Source organism: Orycteropus afer, unplaced genomic scaffold (genome assembly GCF_000298275.1).
Source record: "Orycteropus afer afer isolate SDZICR_OR568_19922 unplaced genomic scaffold, OryAfe1.0 scaffold00128, whole genome shotgun sequence".
NCBI classification, from domain to species: Eukaryota; Metazoa; Chordata; class Mammalia; order Tubulidentata; family Orycteropodidae; genus Orycteropus; species Orycteropus afer.
In genome coordinates this window covers 941190-959125 of record NW_006921715.1, presented here as the reverse complement: position 1 = coordinate 959125, position 17936 = coordinate 941190, and positions in this window count along the sequence as shown.

Here is a 17936-nt window from a genome sequence, read left to right as displayed (position 1 = left end):
TTCTCAAGCTGAAAGAACTGAGGAAAAAATTTAAGCCTCGAATTGCAATATTGAAAGATTCCATGGGCAATATGTTGAGTGATGCAGGAAACATCAAAAGAAGATGGATGGAATACACAGAGTCACTGTACCAAAAAGAATTGATTGATCTTCATCCATTTCAGGAGGTGGCATATGTTCAAGAACCAATGATACTGAAGAAAGAGGTTGAAGCTGCACTAAAAGAATTGGGGGAAAACAAGGCTCCAGGAATTGACAGAATACCCACTGAGATGTTTCAACAAACGGATGCTGCATTGTAGGCACTCACTCAGTTATGCCAAGAGATTTAGAAACAGCTACCTGGCCAGCTGACTGGAAGAGATCCATATATGTACCCATTCCAAAGAAAGGTGATCCCACAGAATGTGGAAATTATCTAACAATAGCATTAATATCACATCCAAGTAAAATCTTACTGAATATCATTCAAAAATGGTTGCAGCAGTATATTGACAGAGAACTTCCAGAAATGCAAGCTGGATTCAGAAGGAGACGTGGAACAAGGGATATCATAGCTGATGTCAGATGAATCTTGGCTCAAAGCAAAGAATACCAGAAAGATGTTTGTTGTTGTTGTTAGGTGCCGTCAAGTCATTTCTAACTCATAGCGTCCCCATGCACAGCAGAACGAAACACTGCCCGATCCCGTGCCAGCTCCACGATCCCTGCTATACTTGAGCCCATCATCGCAGCCACCATGTCAATCCATCTCGTTGAAAGCCTTCCCCTCTTTCGGTGACCCTCCACCCTACCAAGCATGACATCCTTCTCTCGGGAATGGTCCCTTCTGACAACATGACCAAAGTAGGTGAGATGAAGTTTGGCCATTCTTGCTTCCAAGGAGCATTTTGGGTGCACTTCCTCCAGGACAGATCTGTTAGTTCTTTTAGCAGTCCATGGTACTTTCAGCATTCTTCGCCAGCACCACAACTCAAAAGCATCAACTCTTCTTCGGTCTTCCTTATTCATTGACCAGCTCTCACATGCATACGAGGCGATTGGAAATATCATGGCTTGTGTCAGGCGCACCTTAGTCCTCAAGGAGACATCCTTGCTACTCAGCACTTGAAATAGTTCCTTCATGGTTGACCTCCCCAATGCTATTTACTTGTGTTTTATTGACTATGCACAGGCATTTGATTGTGTGGATCATAACAAATTATAGATAACATTGGAAGAATGGGAATTCCAGAACACTTCATTGTATTCATGAGGAACTTGTACATAGACCAGGAGGCTATCATTCGAACAGAACAAAGGTTTACTGCATGGTTTAAAATCAAGAAGAGTATATCAGGGTTGTATCCTTCTACCGTACTAATTCAATCTATATGCTGAGCAAATAATCTGAGAAGCTGGACTATATGAAGAAGAATGTGGCATCAGGATTGGAGGAAGGCTCATTAACAATCTGTGATGCGCTGATGACACAACTTTGCTTGCTGAAAGTGAGGATGACTTGGAGCACTTACTGAAGAAGATTAAAGATTACAGTCTGCAGTGTGGATTACACTTCAATATAAAGAAAACAAAAATCTTCACAACTGGACCAATAAGCAGCATCGCAATGAATGGAGAAAAGATTGAAGTTGTCAAAAACTTCATACTACTTGGTACTACAATCAATGCCAATGGAAGCAGCAGTCAAGACATTGCATTGGGCAAATCTATTGCAAAAGACCTCTTTCAAGTGCTGAAGAACAAAGATATTTCCTTAAGGACTAAGTTGTGCCTAACCCAAGTCATGGTATTTTCAATCACGTCATATGCATGTGAGAGCTGGACAATGATTAAGGAAGACTGAAGAAGAGTTGATGCTTTTGAGTTGTGGTGTTGGTAAAGAATGCCAGAAGTGCTGTGGACTGCTAAAAGAACTAACAAATTTGTCCTGGAAGAAGTGGAGCCGAATGCTTGAACGTGTCGATGGCCAGACTTCATCTCACCTACTTTGGTCGTATTGTGAGAAGGGACCATTCTCTGGGGAAGGATGTCATGCTTGGTAGAGTGGAGGGTCAACTAAAGAGGAGAGGCCCTCAACACACTGCACTGATACGGTGGCTGTAGCAATGGGCTCAGGTATAGTAGTGATCACAAGGCTGGCACAGCACCAGGCACTGTCTCATTCTGTAGTACACAGGGTCGCTGTGAGTTGGAGACGACTCCATGGCTCATAACAGCAACAAGTATACGGCATACGTGTAGTCCCATAGGTTGGTTGGTTTTTTAAAGGGAGAATAGCTCTCCTTTTGTTTACTATTTCTCCCTAATGGTTTTAAAGACCTGAAACCAGTCTCTTCTAGTACTGGACCACAGGTGGGATGCAGGCAGGTGAGGCTAAGGACATGGCTCCATGGCTCTGGGTGGGCTCTGTCCAGTGGGCAGGCAGGTGGGTAGACGCACTCCACTCCTTCCCCACTTGCTTCCCTGTCCTCCTGCTGCAGCCACCACCGCCAAGTCCTCCGGCCTCCAGCAGCAGGTCCCGCAGGTCCCGCGGCGGCGCGAGGATGACCAGAAGCAGCCTCCCATAAATCACGTAACATCCTATTTCATAGAACAAATTATGGGCTTTAAGTGACACGTACCTATACTAGCATAGCAAACATCAGAGAAAACACCCACACCTGTACCAACAAGGAGCTCTGGTGGCCTAGTGCCTAAGGCATTTGACTGCTCACCAGAAGGCTGGTAGTTCAAACCCACCAGCCACTCCTCGGAAGGAAGATTGGGCAATCTACTTCCGTAGTGATACCACTTCAGAAACCCAAGGAGGGGTCACTATGAGTCGGATCCGACTCCATACCAGTGAGTTTGGTTTTGGTTTTTGTACCAACATTAAAAAAAAAAAGAAAACTGCTGTCAAATCAGATCCAACTCATGGCGACCCCTCCTTGGGTTTCCGAGGCAGTATCTCTATGGAGGTAAAAATACACATACTGTACTAGCCTAGCAAACATCAAAAAAAAAAAAAAAATACTAGAAATAGTAATTACCTAACATGAAAAGTTTTCAAGTGAGTGGAGGGCCGGCAAAAGAAGGGGAAGGCCCTCAATGAGATGGACTGGCACAGTGGCCGCAGCGATGGGCTCCCGTATAGCAAGGACTGTGAGGCTGGTGCAGAACGGGGCAGTGTTTGGTTCTGTTGTCCAAGGGTCGCTGTGAGTCGGAGCTGACTCACAGCACCTAACAACAGCAACAATTTTCAAATATAAGTTTTTGTGTTAACATACTAATTCAAATGTAAATTTTACTTGTTTCATAAATTTTATTTGTAATTTTCAATTATTCATATTTATTTGCTACGGTAGAACCAAATTTCAAAACTGACATAATTTTATATCAAGGTACAGTGAAATGGCAACAACTAAGTGGAATGAAAAAACAAAAGCTTACAGAAGATAAAAAGAAAAGGATTTGTGAATCCCTGAAGCCAATTCCCAAATTAAGTTACTCTTTATAACTTAATGAGTCAGAAGAGACTTCTTTGAATGCTCAAGTATAATGGCTACAAATTGTTGTACTACTACTACCAGTTTGGAGGTTACCAAAACCAAAAAAGCTCACTGCCATCGAGTCGAATCCAACTCATAGCGACCCCCTATTGGGTTTCCAAGGCTGTAAATCTTTAGAGAAGTAGTAGATCACCCCATCTTCCTTCTGCGGAGCGGCTGGTGGGTTGGAACCTCTGACCTTCTGGTTAGCAGCCAAATGCCTTCTCCATTACCCCACCAGAACCCCTTGTTTGGAGGTTAGAAGTCCACAATCAAGGTGTCAGCCATGTTGATTCCTTCCAAGGGCTCCGAGGCAGAGTCGGTTCCACGCCTCTCTCCAGACTTCTAGTGACAGCCAGCAATTGGCTTGTAGATGCATCACTTCAACCTCTACCTCCATCCTCATGTGACATCTCTCTCTGCCTCTTCTCTTTTATAGGGACACCATTCACATGGGACTAGGAGCCACCCTACTCCAGTCCGACCTCGTCTATCACACTGGTGACACTTGCAAAGACCCTGTTTCCACACAATGTCATGCTCACAGGCACAGGGGGTTAGGACTTCAACACGTCCTCTTGGGGACACCACTCAGCCCATATCACTGTCTGAAACATAAGCTCTCTGCTTCTGTTTCAGTCTTCTGTCTCCAGCACAGTGCCCAGTACTAACAGGTTGTCATGTGAGGGGAGCCCTGAGCGGCAGGGTGGGCACTGGAGCCTGTTTTAGATTCCTGAACCTTCGCCTTTGAAATCCATTGCTATTGAGTCAATTCAGACGCATAGCACCCCTAGAGGACAAGATGGAACTGCTCCAGAAGGTGTCCAAGGTTTGGTTTATCTAAACCACACCCACTGCCGTGGAGTTGACTCCGACTCACAGCGCCCCTAGAGGACAGAGTAGAACTGCCCCACAGGGTTTCCCAGGCTGTCAATCTTCACAGGAGCCAAGCCCAAACCACACCACCGCTGTGGAGTCCATTCTGACCCACAGCGCCCCTAGAGGACAGAGTGGAACTGCCCCACAGGGTTTCAAGTCTGTCATCTTTATAAACCAGACTGCTGTATCTTTCTCTTATGGAACTGCTGATGGGTTTGAACCACTGACCTTTCAGTTAGCAGCTGAATGCTTCACCACTGCACCACCAGGGCTCCTCTTTGCCCTTAGCCTAGACTATCTTATCCTGGATACAGTGTTTTTAAATGAAATGGCAGTGACCAACTCTGTCCCCTGAGCTTTTCTTTCAGGTACAGTTATTCAGGGCCAGTGACCACACAGGGAATCACTGGGCTGCAGGGCAAGAACATCTTTATGTCCTCTGACACATTCTGCAAAACAAAATTTAATTTTGTTTTAAATGTTAAACAAAATTTAAAGTGACAGTGGCAATTTGGCAGGCTGCTTCTTTTTAGCAAAAGACTCCTTTCTCCCTTTCTAAGTGTCTCCCTGGCGGAAGCTGCACAGAGCTATTTTTGCTGAAATGCTGAAACCTTGTCATTCTCAGAGGAGAAAGTCAAGCATTTGGGGGAAGCTGTCTGCCGGCCCCCAAGCTCTTGTCTCATCCTGGGTCACTCAGAGAGGCAACTTCAAATTATGTTCCAAATAGAGCAGTGGTTTTGCAATAGAAGGAAAACACACACATGCGTGCGCACACGCGCACACACACACACACACCCCATTTGAGGACTGTCTTCGTTATCTAGTGCTGCCACAAGTGGATGGTTTAACAAACAGAAATGTATTGTTTCAGAGGGTTGTTGTTATTTGCCATCGAGTCGGCCCCGACTCCTAGCGACCCCTCCTTGGGTTTCCGAGGCAGTTATCACTACGAAAGTAGGATTGCCCAACCTTCCTTCCGAGGAGTGGCTGGTGGGTTTGAACCGCCAGCTTCCTGGTTAGCAATCAAGTGCCTTAGGCACTACGCTACCAGAGGGTAGGAGGCCAGAAACCTGCATTCCGGGCCCCACAGCCAGGGGAAGGCTTACTCTGTTGGCTTCGAGGGCAGGTCCTTATCTCCTTTCAACACCTGTGAGGCCAATATTCTTGGAGATCTCCATGTGTCTTGCCATCAATCTTCCCCTGGGTCTAGGAGGTTCTCAATGCAGGGACCCCAGGTCCAAAGGACACACCCTGCTCCTGGCTCTTCTTTCTTGGTGATAGTAGGTCCCTCTCTGCTCACTTCTCTCTGAGAATCAGGCTACACCCCAGGGAAACTCCCCTTCCATCCAATCAGGGCTGGAAACTGAGAAAGGGTGCTGCATCCCATCCCCCAGTCCTGCCTCCCCCAGGAACAAACATAACCTCATCCTCTTTAACATAATCTAATCCTGCCTCATTAACCTCAAGCAGAGATTAGGATTTACAACACAGGACAATTACATCAGATAACAAAATGGAGGACAACCACACAATAATGGGAACCATAGCCCAGCCAAGTTGACACATATATTTGGGGTACAGAATTCAGTGTATGACAGGGACTGCATTACCTTTTCATACAAATTTAAAGCTCTAAGAAACCAGGAAGTTATTAATGTAGAAGCCAAGACCTTTGGCAGGTGAATGTGACCACAGGTCAAGGCTGGAAGTGACTTAGTGGTGGGGCAGGGAAATCCAGATTTTCTGACTTTGCTTTAGCAACGAAACCTCCTCAGATAAGACCTTGCAGCAAAGTCTGCTCGATTGCACAGTTGAGAGCAGTGGCTGTGGCTCAAGCAGTGGGGGCTGGAGGTGGTCCCCAAACACTCCCACCCTGCTGTGGAGTCCTCCTCTCCAGTCCCACCCCAGGCCACCTCCAGCTGCCCCAGGGGCTCTAGCGTGTAGTCTGACCCTCACACCTGAATCCAACTCTGGGGGAAACCAAGGCTCAATGAGGGTGGGGTCTACCCAAGGCACCAGTGAGTGCTGGTCTCCTAGGCCATCTTTGATGATTCTCCACTTGCTATCTGGCTAGGAGGCAGCTTGTTGTACAGAGACATGTGCATAACATCTCTCCAAGGAGGTCTGAAGGTGGCTGGTTTCCCCCAACACTTAACCTTAAGGTGCACCCAGTCTTCAGGTTTTTCTCTCCCCTCCCTCCCATTCCTGGTAACCGACAAAGAAAGCTTCCTTCCATATATAAACCTTTCCTTGACTTTTTACAATAATGAACTAACACTATATTTGTCCTTCTGTGATTGACTTATTTCACTCAGTATAATGTCCTCCAAGTTCATCCATGTTATGTGGTGTTTTGCAGATTCTACATTATTCTTTAGTGTTGCATAGTATTCCATGTAGGTATGTACCATAGTTCAGTTATTCGTTCTTCTGCTGAGAGGTACATATGTTGTTTCCATCCTTTTGCTATTGTAAATAGTGAGGCGATGAACATGGGTGTGTGTGTATCTGTTCTCGTCCTGGCTCTCACTTCTTTAGGATATATACCTAGTGATGGAATAGCTGGGTCAAATGGTATTTCTAATTCCAACTTTTGAAGCAATCGCCATACTGCTTTCCACAATGGTTGTATCATTTTACAGTCCCACCAGCAGTGTATAAGACTCCCAATCTCTCCACATCCTCGCCAGCATTTGTTATTTTCTGTCTTGTTGAACTTTGCCATTAGTGCTGGGGAGAGATCATATCTCATTATTGTTTTGATTTGCATCTCTCTGATGGCTAATGATCGTGAGCATTTCTTCATGTATTTGAAGAATACATGAATACATAAATTGTCTTTGGCGAAGTGTCTATTCATGTCTTCTGCCCATTTTTTAATTGGATTGTTAATCTTTTTGTTGTTGATGTGTTGCAGTTTTCTATAAATTTTAGGGATAAATCCTTTGATATGTCATTGTCAAATATTTTTTCCCAATCGGTAGGCTCTCTTCTGACTCCTTTGGAGAAGTCTTTGGAAGCACATAAAAATTTAATTTTTAGAAGGTCCCATTCATCTAGTTTATCTTCAGCTGTTTGTGTATTTTGGGTTATGCTTAACAATCTATTTATGCTGTAAATTAGGGCCCCTAAATTTGCCCCTAGTTTTTCCTTGAGGAACTTTATTGTTTTAGGTTTCACATTTAAGTCTTTGATTCATCTGGAGTTAGTTTTTGTGTATGGTGTGAGGTACAGATCTTGTTTTGTTTTTCTGCAAGTGGATATCCAGTTTTGCCAGCACCATTTGTTAAAGAGACCATTTCTTCCCCACTTAATGGATTTCGGTGCTTTGTAAAAGGTCGATGGATCTATTTCTGGGTTCTCAATTTTGTTCCACTGGTCTGTGTCTGTCATTGTCCCAATACTAGGCTGTTTTGACTACTGTGGCTATATAGTAGATTTTGAGATCTGAGAGTGTGAGACCTCCTATATTGTTCTTGTTCTTCAGTTGTTGTTATTGTTAGGTGCCGTTGAGTCATCTTCGATTCATAGCGACCCTATGCACAGCAGATTGAAATACTGCCCAGTCCTGTGCCAGCCTCATGATCTTTGCTGTAGCTGAGCCTATAGTTGCAGCCACTGTGTCAATCCATCTCATTGAGGGTCTTCCCCTTCTTCATTGACCCTCCCCTTTACCAAGCATGATATCCTTCTCCAGGGAATGGTTCCTTCTGACAACATGACCAAAGTAGTTGAGATGAAGTCTGGCCATTCTCACTTGCAAGGAGCATTCTGGCTGCACTTCCTCCAGGACAGATTTGTTAGTCCTTTTAGCAGAACATGGCACTCTTAGCATTCTTCTCCAGCACCACAACTCAAAAGCATCAACTGTTCTTTGGTCTTCATTGTTCATTGTCCAGCTGTCACATGCATAAGAGGCAATTGAAAATACCATGGTTTGGGTCATGTGCACCTTAGTCTTCAAGGAGACATCCTTGCTTCTCAGCACTTGAAAGAGTTCATTTGCAGCAAATTTGCCCAATGCAATATGTCATCTGATGTCTTGACTGCTGCTTCCATTGGTGTTGATTGCAGAGCCAAGTAATATGAAATCCTTGACAACTTCAGTCTTTTCTCCATCCACCATGAAGCTGTTTATTGGACCAGTTGTGAGGATTTTTGTTTTCTTTATATTGAGGAGTAATCCATACTGCAGACGGTAGTCTTCAATCTTCATCAGTAAGTGCTTCAAATCATCTTCATTTTCAGCAAGCAAAGTTGTGTCATCTGTGTATTGCAGGTTGTTAATGAGTCTTCCTCCAATCCTGATGCCATGTTCTTCTTCATATAATCCAGCTTCTCAGATTATTTGCTCAGTATACGAGTTGAATAAGTATGGTGAAAGGATACAACCTTGATGCGCTCCATTCTTGATTTTGAACCATGCAGTTATCCCCTTGTTCTGTTCAAATGACAGCCTCCTGATCTATGTACAGGTTCCTCATGAGTACAATCAAGTGTTCTGGAATTCCCATTCTTCCCAATGTTATCCACAATTTGTCATGATCTACACAATTTAATGCTTTTGCATAGTCAAAAAAAAAAAAAAAAAAAAAAAAAAAAAAACACCATAAGTAAACATCCTTCTGGTATTCTTTGCTTTCAGCTAAGATCCATCTGATACCAGCAATGATATCCCTTGTTCTACGTCCTCTTCTGAATCCAGCTTGAATTTCTGGAAGCTCTCTGTCAATATGTTGCTGCAACTGTTTTGAGTTATCTTCAGTAACATTTTACTTGCATGTGATATTATGATATTGTTAGATAATTTCCACATTCTGTGGGATCACCTTTCTTTGGAATGGGTACAAGTATATATCTCTTCTAGTCACTTGGCCAGGTAGCTGTCTTCCAAATCTCTTGACATAGTCGAGTGAGTGCCTCCAGCAGGGCATCCATTTGTTGAAACATCTCAATGGGTATCCTGTCAATTCCTGGAGCCTTGTTCTTAGCCAATTCCTTCAGTGCAGCTTCGATTTCTTCCTTCAGTACCATTGGTCTTGATCATATGCCATCTCCTGAAATGGATGAACATGGACCAATTCTTCTTGGTACAGTGACTGTGTATTCCTTCTATCTTCTTTTGATGCTTCCTGCACCATTCAATATTTTGCCCATAGACTCTTTCAATATTGCAACGTGAGGCTTACGTTTTTCCTCAGTTCTTTCAGCTTGAGAGATGCCAAGTGTGTTCTTCCCCTTTGGTTCTCTTTGCACATTTCAGTATAGTAATTGGCTTTGTCTGCTCAAGCTGCTCTTTGAAATCTTCTGTTCAGAGTCACAACCAAGCAAAAAGGAGCCCCCAAGCCCCTGGCCTGCCTACCTCATGGCCTGGCCTTAATATAGAACCACACCTAAGTGAAAAGCAGCCTCCAACCCCTGACCCTGCCTACCTCAGGCCTCTGCCTTAATACAGAGCCACCCCCAAGCAAAAAGCAGCCCCCAGCCCCATGCCCACCTACCTCTGGCCTCTGCCTTAATAGAGAGTCACAACCAAGTGAAAAGCAGCCCCCAAGCCCTGGGCCTGTCTGCTTCAGGTCCCAACCTTAATAAAGAGCCACAGCCAAGTGAAAAGTAGCTCTAAGCCTGTTCTTCAGTAATGCTTTGCTTATCTGAGACCTCTTTCCTTTCCATATAAAATTAGTGATTGGTTTTTCCATATCCTTAAAGAATGCTGATGGAATCTGGATTGGGATTGCATTGAATGTATAGATTGCTTTGAGTAGAACTGACATTTTCACAATCTTCAATCTTCCTATCCATGAGCATAGTATGTTCTTCCGTTTATGTAGATCTCTTATGGTTTCTTGGAGTAGTAATCTGTAGTTTTCTTTGTACAGGTCTTTTGTGTACCTAGTGAGATTTATTCCCAAGTTGTTGTTGTTGTTGTTTTTTCTTTCCTTTTGTAGCTATTGTAAATGGTGTTGTTTTCCTTATTTCCTTTTCAGCAACCTTCATTGGTGTAGAAGAATCCAACTGATTTTTGGATGTTCATCTTGTATCCTGCCACGATGTTAAATCTCTCAATTAGTTCCAGTAGTTTTCTCACTGAGTCTCTTGGATTTTCTATGTACAGGATCATATCATCTGCAGATAGGGATAGTTTTACTTCCTCCTTACCAATTTGGATGCCTTTGATTTCCCTTTCTTGCCTTATTGCCCTGCTAGGACTTCCAGTACAATGTTGAATAGAAGTGGTGATAGAGGGCATCCTTGTCTGGTTCCTGTACACAAGGGGAATGGTTTCAGTCTCTCTCCATTGGAAATAATGTTGGCTGCTGGTTTTGCAATATATGCCCTTTATTATGTTGAGGAATGCCCCTTCTAATACTATTTTGCTGAGAGTTTTTTTTTTCTTTTTTTTAATCAGGAATGGGTGCTGGATTTTATCAAATGCCTCTTCTGCATCGATTGATATGGTCATGTGGTTTTTTTCCTTTATTTTATTTATGTGATGGATGGTGTTGATTGTTTTACTAATGATGAACATTCCTTGCATACCTGATATGAACCCCACTTGATCATAGTGTATTATTTTTTTGATACGCTGTTGGAGTCTACTGGCTAGGAGTTTGCTGAAGATTTCTGCATCTATATTCATGAGGGATATTGGTCTTTTGAGTGGTGTCTTTGCCTGGTTTTGGTATCAAGGTTATGCTTGCTTCATAAAATAATTTAGGGAGGATTCCATCCTTTTCTATGTTTTGAAATAGTTTGAGTAGGAATGGGGTCAGTTCTTCTCTGAATGTTTGGTACAATTCTCTGGTGAAACTGTCTGGGCTGGGACTTTTTTTTTGTTGGTAATTTTTTTTATGACCTGTTCAATTTCTTCTTTTGTTATGGATCTGTTCAACTTTTCCACATCAGTCTTTGTTACTTTAGGTAAGTAATGTGTTTCTAGAAATCTGTCCATTTTTGAGTTTGTTGGAGTATAGTTCTTCATGTTGTTGTTGTTATGTGCCGTCAAGTCAAACCCAACTCATAGCGACCCCTCCTTGGGTTTCCAAGGCAGTATCACTACGGAAGTAGGATTGCCCAACCTTCCTTCCAAGGAGTGGCTGGTGGGTTTGAACCGCCAGCCGTCTGGTTAGCAGGCAAGTGTCTTAGCCACTATGCTACCAGAGCGCCCTATAGTTCTTCATAGTATCCTGATATTACCCTTTTAATTTCTGTTGGTTCTGTTGTGGTGTTGTCCATTTCATTTCTTATTCATGTTATTTGTATTCTCTGCCTCTTTTCCTTTGTTAAATTTGCCAGTGTTTTGCAAATTTTATTAATCTTATTTTCTTTGTTTTTTCTGTTTCATTTATTTCTGCTTGAATATTTATTATTTCTTTTCTTTTGGTAATTGTAGGCTTTTTTTGCTGCTCTTTTCATCAGTTTGGTTTTAGGGTTTGGCACAATTGAAGGTCCTGTATTACCAGCATTCCAACTCACAGTGACCCTGAAGGACAGAGTGGAACTGCCCATAGGGTTTCCAAGGCTGTAAACCTTTACAGAAGCAGACTGCCTCATCTTTCTTCTGCAGAGCAGCTGGTGGGTTTGAAGCACTGACCTTTTCGGTTAGCAGCCAAATGCTCTAAGCAGGACCCCACCAGGGCTCATAGGCAATGCCATCCTCCTGCAATGATTGCCCTGTGTATTTACCTTTTGATTATAGCTCTTGCCCCATTGCCTAGCATTGCAGGCTTTGGATTCTCTTCTTTAACTTCCTAGGCTTTGTGGGTTTCCCATTTACTTCTTTTCGGAGAAGCAAGTTTTAATACCATTTTTCAGTAGGAAGTTTCTTTCTTTCATTATTTTCATTCCTTCCTTCCTCATTTTATTTATTTTTGGTTTTTTCAGCTTAAGGTGAATGCTCCACCCATTACTACATTCCTTGCTACATAGTAATAGGCCCTGGTGGTACAAATGGTTAAGAGCTTGGCTACTAACTGAAAGGTGCCATCCAGATGCACCTCCAATGGCCTGGAGATCTGCTTCTGGCAGGTTACAGGCAAGAAACCTTCTGGGCCACAGTTCTGCTCTGCAGCCTAGGACGTCACCATGCATCAGAGTTGACTGGACAGCAACCAGTTTTTGGTTTTTCACAGAAAAGCATTCAAGGTTATGTACTTTCCTCTCAGCACTGCTGCACCCATATCCCTTGGTGCTGCCATGAAGGGTTCACATTTTCATTACTTAGTAATTAATTTATGGTTTTAGTACTGATTTCTTATTTAGGCTAAGAATTACCAAGAAAAGTAGCTTTAAACCTCCAAGTTGCTTTTTAATTATTTTTTATGGTTATTTAGGATTTCAGTGCGTGATGGTGAAATTTCTTGATTCCAAAGATAACAAGAAAGTCCTGCCAGCTTCCAGGCAGAAAGAACCCGTGTAAAGAAGAGGATTAGACTGGCTATCCATTTCCTTATTGTGATCTGAAGCTAGAAGTTGACTTACCTGTGAGAGAACAGGGCTGTGAGCTTAAAACCCTGCCCTGGCTAAGTTATCACTCACATGACAGCCAGAAAGGACATTTCCTGTCTATCTGTGTGTCTTTCTACACTAAGCCTGCCTGACACCTGGTGAGCTCTTTTTTTTTTTTTTCCAAATAGCTTTATTATGATATAATTAACGTTCCAGAAAAGTCACTCATTTAAAGTGTGGTTTTTATGAGAGTTGGTTAACCAATCAAATTTAGAACATTTTCATCACCCCCCAAAAAATGGGGACCCATTAGCAGTCACCCCCACTTGCCCTTCCCATGCCTACACCCAGTCCTACAAACTCAAACTCACCACCATCAAGTCAATTCTCACTCATAGGAACCCCCTTTGGTTTCTGAGGCAGTAAATCTTTACAGAAGTAGATTGCCCTGTCTTCCTTCTGGGGAGCAGCTGGTGGGTTTGAACTGTCAACCTTCTGGTTAGTAGTCAAATGCCTTAGGCACTATGCCACCAGAGCTCCTTAGCCCCGTCCTAGTCAACACTAATCCACTTCCCTTCTGTCTGTGTGCAGTAGCCTGTTTGGGACATTACATCCAAGTGGCATTATACGCTATGTGGTGGTCAGTGGCTGGCTTCTACCTCTTAGAGTAGTGTTTTCAAGTTTCCTCCTCCTTGTAGCATGGATCAGTATTGGTACTTTATTCCTTTTATAGCTGAGTAATACTCCACTCTCTGGATAGACCACATTTTGTTTATCCATTCACCAGTTGATGGAAATCTGAGTTGTCTGCAGTCTTTGCAGTTATGAATAATGCTGCTGTGAACATTTGTATACACATTTTTCTTGTGGATGTATGTTTTCATTTCTCTTGGGTATCTGCCTATTAGGGATGGAATTGCTGGGTCAAATGGTAACTCTATGTTTAACATTTTGAGGAACTGCCAAACTGTTTCCCAAAGTGCCTACACCATTTTATAATACCACCAGCAGTGCATGAGGGTTCCAATTTCTTCACATTCTTTTTTTTTTAAATTTTTACTGTGATTTGGGTGAAAGTTTACAGAGCAAATTCATTTTCCATACAGCAGTTCATACGCATTTTGTCGCATGACATTGACTGCAGTTCCCCACAATGTAAGAGCTCTCTTCCCACTTCCTCCCTGTAGTTACCATTTCTCTGTGTCCTTCCCTTCTATGCGCTCCTACCCCTCTGAGCTGTCTCCCTGTGCAAACACTGCCTTTCTGTTCTCCCATATTCATTGCTCCAAGTAGTTTATCTACCTGATGTAAATGTTCACCTCATATGACTGTCAGTTGTTTGCCTGGAAGCCATGGGAGTGAGTTCAGTTCCAGACCTGAAGGGTTGCTAGGGACCATAGTCTCAGGGGTTTCACCAGGCTCTATCACAACAGCAAACCTGGCCTTTTTCTTTTTTAAGATTTTGAGTTTTGTTCCACATTGTTCTCCCATTCTATCCAGGATCTCCTGCACCAATCCCCTTCCAAGCAGTTGACAGTGGTAGCCGGGCACCATCTAGTTCTGGTCTCATGATCATATAGGCTGAGGATCACATGGTCTACCAGTTCTTTGGACTAATTGTTTCCATGTGTCTTTGTTTTTCTTCATTCCTCTTTTCTCTGGATGAGGAGAGACCCATGTGTTGCATCTAGATGGCCACTTGCAAGCTTTTAATATCCCAGTCACTACCCATCAATGTAGGATGTAGAACAATGTTTTGTGTAGTATATTATATGCCATTTGAGTTTGATGTCCTCTGCAACTATGGTCCTGAGCCCACATGTCCAACTACTCTCTCCCTCTGGGTAGCTGGCTGTGGCCAAGAAGCTACCACAATCTTGCCCCTTGTCAGCTGTACTATCAATTTCTTCACATTCTTGTCAATACTTGTTATTATCTGTCTTTTTTTATTATAGAGACACTAGTGTGAGGTGTAGGAGCTCTGGTAGCGTAGTGCCTCAGGCACTCACCTGCTAACCAGAAGGCTGGCTGTTCAAACCCACCAGGTACTCCTCCGAAGGAAGGTTGGGCAATCTACTTTTGTAGTGATACCCAAGGAGGGGTCCCTATGAGTTGGGTCTGACTTGATGGCACATAATAACAACAAGTGTGCCAGAAGCTCTGGTAGTATAGTGGTTAAAGTGCTTGGTTGCTAACTGAAAGGTTGGTGAATTGAACCCATCAACCACTCCACAGGAGAAAAATGTGGCAGTCTGCTTCCATAAAGATTTACAGCCTTGGCAAAGTTATGAAAACTTCTTAGTCATAACCAAACACCTCGAAGGACTGAGTCACTGAGCATGGGGTTCAGCACCATACTCTCGAGGGACACTAAGGTCAATTGGCATAACACAGTCCACAAAAACAATGTTCTACTCTGGTGGCTTTAAAGCTTGTGAGTGGCCATCTAAGGTGCAACTATTGGTAGCTCCTCATCTAGAGCATAAAGAGTGAAGAAAATCAAAGGACTAATGGACCACATGAACCTCAGCCTCCACAACCCTGAGACCATAAGAACTAGATGGTGCCCAGCTACCATTGCTGACCTCTCTGAAAGGAATCACAATAGGAAGTCCCGAATAGAGTAAGAGAAAAATGTGGAACAAAACTCAAGATCATAAAAAAAAAAAAAAAAAAAAAAAAAAAAAAAAGCCCAGGCTTACTGGTGTGATGAAGACTGGTGGAACCATCAAGATTATGGCCCCTAGACACCCTTCAAGCAAGGAACTGAATTCAACCCCTATGGCTCAACTTTCAGCCAAAGGATAGACAGGCCTATACGGTGAACAGTGATAGCAGGAGGGTGTGCACTTGTTAGAATAATCAAACATTTAAGATCAAGAGGACAGCATTTGCCCAGGGATAGAGCTAGAAAGGTAGGAGGGTGTGGGAAGGAAGTGGTGGGTGCAGGGAGGAAGTGGGAAGAATACTGCTACATGGTAGGGTTTACAGTGAATGTCACAAAGCAGAATGTGTGTGGATTATTGAATGGAAACCCCAATTGCTCTGTAAATTTTAACCCAAATCACAGTGAAAAAAAATTAAAACAAAAAAGATTTACAGCCCTGGAAACCCTATGGGGCCGTTCTACTCTGCCCTATAAGATCACGATGAGTCAGAATCAACTTGATGGCAGTGGGTTTGGCTTCCTGGTTGTAGTGTAAAGTGGTAGCTCATTGTGGTTTTGATTTGCATTTTCCTAGTTACTAATGATTTTGACACCTTCTATGTGCTTCTTGGCCATCTGTGTATCTTCTGTGGAGAAACATCTTCAGATCCTTTGCCTATTATTTAATTAGGTCTTTAGATTCTTATTATTGAGTTGTAAGAGTTATATATTCTGGATACCAGTGCCTTATCAGATGCAGGATTTGCAAAGATTTTCTCCCATTCTGTGGGTTGTCTTTTCTCTTTCTTATTGGTTTCATTTGTAGCACAAAGTTTTATATTTTGATGTAGTCAAAATATATCTAGTGGTGCAGTTAGTGCACTCAGCTACTAAGTGAAAGGCTCGAGTCGACCCAGGGGTGCCTCAGAAGAAAGGCCCGACAATCTGCTTCTGAAAAATTGGCCCCAGAAAACCCTGTGAAGCACAGTTCTGCTCTGCACGTGTGGGTCACTGTGAGTCGGAACTGACTTGACCAGAACCAGTGTTTCTTCCAAGAGTTTTATAGGTTTCCCTCTTACATTGAGGTCTGCAATCCATTTGAATTAATTTTTGTGTATGGTGCAAGGATGGAGTCCAACGTCATTGTTTTTGTATGTGGAGATCCAGAGGTGACACATGGGTGGGAATTTGAAGGTGATTTGCCAAGTAGACGGAAGCATGGGATGGGAATGAGAGAAGGTAGATACTGAATGAAGGAATAAGTGGAAAGAAATTGTGTTGTCTTCAATGAAAACAACTATCAGTAATAATTACTGAGCAATAAGATAAATGGTATGAATGAGAAAAAAAAAAAAAAAAAAAAAAAAAAGTCCAAGGTCACAAGTGGTCCCTGAGTCCTTGGAGACATCTATTGGTTGACTTCTTGAGTGTATCTGGCATGAATTAATGATTCACTATGTGGGAACTCTGGTAGCATAGTGCTTAAGGCACTTGACTGCTAACCAGAAGGCAGGCGGTTCAAACCCACCAGCCACTCCTCGGAAGGAAGATGGGGCAATCTACTTCCGTAGTGATACTGCCTCGAAAACCCAAGGAGGGGTCGCTATGAGTCGGGTCTGCTCATTGGCACATAACATATATTGAATCAGAATCTACAGTTTATCGATCCCATAGCTCCGCGGGTGATCTTACGTATAAGAAACCTCACCCCACACCCACCATGGCCTCACTCCCATATTTAAGTACACACCAGGTCCTGTTCGTGCTTCCTCAATAGTGCCCTTTTCCCTCCATCACTGTAAACAGTGAAATACTATCCAGAAATCGGGTCTAAACGAGAGTGTGTGCAGCCTTGAATAGCACCCGGCAGACAGTAGGGCCGCAATGAATGGTTGCTATTCTACTCCTGTCAGAAGGCAAGAGCAATGAGGTTCCTATTTTGTGCTGTGAGGTCTGTGATTTTTCACAGGCCGTGGTTTTGGAGCTGGGCCCTTGGAGGGATGGAGTGAGGGTGGGGCCTCCAGATGTTAACATGGCCTCTAAACCAGCGGTTCCCACCTCCTGCTCGTTCACAAAGACCAGGGTCAGTCCTCGGTGACCTCGATGCCCTGCGGATGCCAGTTGCCCCCTGTGTCCCTACAAGTGGGGCATACAGGAGGGCCAGAGTACGGGGCATCCTCTGGCTACTTGCGCACCTATGCGTGCGCCCCGGTCAGCCTCGGTGGCTCGTGCAGGAAGGGGGCGCAGCGCTCCACTTGCCAGCCAGACACCCAGTCTCTTGTGGGCCCGCCCCCTAGAGGCACCGCCCCTCCTAACACTGCCCCTCGCTGCCCCAGCCTTCTCCTCCTGACCTGTCTCTCATGGTCCCGCCTCTTACAGCCCCAACCTTCGCCACAAGCCCCACCCTTTGCCGCCAGCCCCGCCCCCCTTGG